The following is a 4,161-nucleotide window of genomic DNA, read 5'->3' as shown; positions in this document are numbered from 1 at the left end:
TAGGCACCTCCTAAATTAACAAGGAAAATAAAAAGCACACCTAATTGGAAAAGGAAAATAAATCCTAATAGGACAGGAAAAACCCAATCCTTATTGAAAAAGAAAACCTAAAGCATAAATAATAAATCTACTTTAGTACCTTTTGAACATTGAGAGGCTACATTGCAAACAACTGATAATTTTGGGAGCTTTTATATATTTTTCCCATTGAAAAAACATAAAGAAGTGGTGAAGAAGAGGAATATTTCCTTAACTTCTTTCTTCTATTCTTCTTGTCTCTCACTTGTATCTAATTTTTTTGCACCAACTTGCAATACAAAGGCAACTTTTACAAGTTTCTAGGGCTCACTAAATTCATGCACTTTCACCCACTATAAACCAATGTTAACAAAAAAGCAACCCAAGTACGGGTTTGACCAGTTATGGCACATTAACCCCTAAGACCTTGAAGGCAATCAAGTTACACGTGTACAACTACGTTTGGACACGTGTAAGTTTATTAAATTTGATTCTAGAATTTTCTCCAACATAATTTGAGGAAAATTTCTGCCAAGTTCTTTCCAACGGTTTGCAATTTTAGATGTTTTTTATTGATGAAAAGTGTTAAAAATTATATTTGGAGAAACTTTTTAAAGGACTCATAAACTACTATGCATTTTGAGAAAACCCCACAAATTTTAAAAACTCTCAATTTCACCCTTCGAACTTTCAATTTGATGTAATTTACCCCATTAATTTTTGTCGTTGAACCCTAACAGAAATCCTTGAAAGACCAAGTTACCCTTCGATCTCGATTTTTCTTTTTTTTTTTTTTTTTTTTTTTTTTAAAAAAAAGGAGTTACAAGGTGACCCAACCACTTGTGGCCCACGGCTGGGTCCCGGCCATTGTGGTGACTTGCTTGATAAAATCATGATTAAAAATTTTTCTTTTAAAAACCAATAACCCACAACAAAGCGGATTGTCACAGTGGCATGACGATACCACAGTATGCCACGAACCCATGCATTAACTTGATTGACAATATCATAAGTCTTACAAAGCTATATGCATCGTCCATGATTAATTAGATTTCATATATTTATTGCGGAACATAAATAACATAAGACATACATAACACATTAGAGCTAACAAATACATCTATGTGAGTAGAGCTTTATATACAAAAGAATGGCTAAACAAAGTGTCACATGCGACACGAGCCATAGACAAAATACCAACATCTAAACATATACATAAATGCTCTAACAAAGAGGACTAATAACTAGTCCAACAAAATCAACCCTCGACGCATCGAGGCCTCAAACATCATGGCCCAAATACATGGCGACAGGATCCTCATCTATCGTCTCTGTACCTGCATCCACAACATCGTCTGCACCATGGGAATCACCACCACCCATGATGCAGGCAGATTTCATGAGCCCGCCATCTCCATTAAATAGAAACGCTCAGCAGTATATAACTCACTGGGCTATCTAAAAGAGTCATCATTTAAAAACATGCTTACAATTTAATTAGCTTAACAATAAAATATATTGAAAGTCAATATGCATCATCTATCCATAACGATATACATACGCATGGTTCCATCTCCCGTTTCATATGCATACTGATACATCTAACATAAATACCATTATATGCAACCATTCGTAACGGTATACATATGCGTCTGTCTCATACCAGTCACATATGCATACAGATACGCCTAGTATAAAGATCATCAACCAATCATATGCCATGCATGCTCATTCTCATGCTCATCATCTTGTGCAATTTTCATTATGAAGCCAGCCCTGCAGTACGAGACTTGTCATCACTACCAGGAGCTGTCACCCCGTTTCTCTTATAAATATGAGGCCAGCCCTGCGGTAGGAGACTTGTCATCACTACCGGGAGCTGTCACCCCGTTTCTCTTTTACATATGAGGCCAGCCCTGTGGTAGGAGACTTGTCATCACTACTGGGAGCCATCACCCCGTTTCTCTTTTACATATGAGGCCAGCCCTGCAATAGGAGACTTGTCATCACTACCAGGAGCTGTCACCCCGTTTCTTGTTATGCTTGAGGCCAGCCTTGTGGTAAAAGACTTGTCATCATTACCGGGAGCTGTCACCCCGTTTCTCTTTTTCATATGAGGCCAGCCCTGCGGTAGGAGACTTGTCATCACTACCGGGAGCCGTCACCCCATTTCTCGTTATGCATGAGGCCAGCTCTACGGTATAAGACTTGTCATTACTCTGGAGTTGAACCCTTTCTCGTTATGCATGTGCCAGCTCTACGGTATAAGACTTGTCATCGCTACCAGAGTTGAACCCCGTTTCTGTTACATTGCTCATGCTCATGATAACAATACCTTGAACTCATTTACTATCATAACTCATATTATAAAAATCATAGAATCATGTCATAAACCATGAGAACCATCCAATGCTCATAACAACATAATCATCACATTATCTTGTAAACCCATAAAAGCTCATAGAAACATTACATCAAACATTCATCCAACACATCTTATAGAACATCATTAAATAGTCATACATTCATCCAAAGCATCTTTTATACTTTAAAACATACTATCTTTTTGCCCAGTAAGTAAAATACTTACATTGTAGCCTGCAAATGACTCATGACTCAAGTAATCCTTTCGAAGTGCTCCATCGACCCGATTACCCATACCACACATTGGAAGACTAGATCCAGTCCTAAGCCTCCAATATCACATTACATGCCTGCAATTAACCGCATCATTAGACTTGGTTAAACTATCAAACTCTACACCTTATCACACACATAGCTACCCACATGCTCTTACGTAGCATCGCTTACTCTCCTAGACATTAACTAAGCACCAAAGACCCTCCATATAAGCCAACTCAACTAAGGCCCTTATTCTAATTAATTGCTTTACACTAAGACACCCAAGGTTACCATATTCTTACACCATGTATTAACTTCATTACTAAATACACACTTAATGAATTCCATCTTTACATTAGCAATTTATTTCTTTATTAATTCATGATATGAAAGTATATTTGGTAATTATATAATTTAAACGCATATCAAGTTAATCCAATTTCAATAACGCGCTTATGTCACTTTTATTGTACATATATATATATATATTTAATTGCAATACTAAGTGAATTCAAAGTCTAGTTATGCATTTTTACAACATAACCAATTTATACATATAATACTCTAATGCCTTAAGGTTATATTTGGATAACCAATAATATACAATCATCTCATCTTAAATCATTTTATTACATAACCTTATCATACTCTATGTTTATCAACATGTTTACCAATATACCCATCTACTTATCTATTTACTACTCATTACATTAAATACTTATTTACTCCCTTATCATACGTAACATGTATATATCCATTCTCATTGTCGTTTACCCCAATTTATAATACTCATAAACACTTATGATAATTACTATGATTCTAATATGACATTAGAACCTAAACCCATATTCATCAATTTCTATTAAACCCATGAAAGCCTAGGGTTAATTAACAGTTCAAATGCAATTAACCCATCCAATTAGCCATCCTAGTGTTCACATACCAAAAGCCCCAATTTAATTCATACTATACCAATTAGGGTTTATGTCCATACTTTACCAATAGGTAAAATTAGAGTTTCAACTCATTAATTCAATAACCCAAAACTTAAATCATGCTTAGCAATCCACTATCCACAAAAGCCCCCCCAAACTAATTATAGGAATTAGGCTTCTCATTAAAATTCACTCAATTTTTGGACCTAAGTAGAAATTCCCCAAATTATTATGATTTCAAGCTTCCAATCCAATGGGTAGAAGAGAAAATCATGAGCAGCTTAGAGATTTACCCAACAACAATCCATGGTTGGAAATCCCATTTTCATTCCTCACTTTCTTCTTCTTCTACTTCTTCTTCTTCTTCTCCATGGTCAGCAGCTCCTCTCCCTCAATGTCACCATCATTCTCTCTCTCTCTCTCTCAGCCATGTGTGCGTGTGTGTGTAAAGAAAAGAAGGGAGAAGGAGATGAGAAGGAAATAAACGAAGGAAAGAAAGAAGGGGGAGAGAGGGTGTGCGTGAGATGAGAGTAGGGGAAAGAGATGGGATAAAGGGATAAGGGATATCCCATATAGCCAATGGTAG

General features: G+C 36.3%; 1 long non-coding RNA gene across 1 annotated transcript; it reads right to left on the bottom strand.

Annotated features, from left to right (window-relative positions):
* Positions 1-1,312: 1,312 nt before the first annotated feature.
* LOC132177158 (uncharacterized) lies at positions 1,313-3,922 on the bottom strand. Its single transcript, XR_009439740.1, has 3 exons — positions 3,869-3,922; positions 2,609-2,732; positions 1,313-1,373 (listed from the first exon to the last, which is right to left on the bottom strand). It is a non-coding gene; the product is annotated as an uncharacterized LOC132177158 (long non-coding RNA).
* Between the last annotated feature and the right edge of the window lie 239 nt (positions 3,923-4,161).

Source organism: Corylus avellana, chromosome ca1 (genome assembly GCF_901000735.1).
Source record: "Corylus avellana chromosome ca1, CavTom2PMs-1.0".
NCBI classification, from domain to species: domain Eukaryota; kingdom Viridiplantae; phylum Streptophyta; class Magnoliopsida; order Fagales; family Betulaceae; genus Corylus; species Corylus avellana.
The sequence above is the reverse complement of the archived record's forward strand: the minus strand, read 5'-3'. Positions and strand labels throughout refer to the sequence as shown.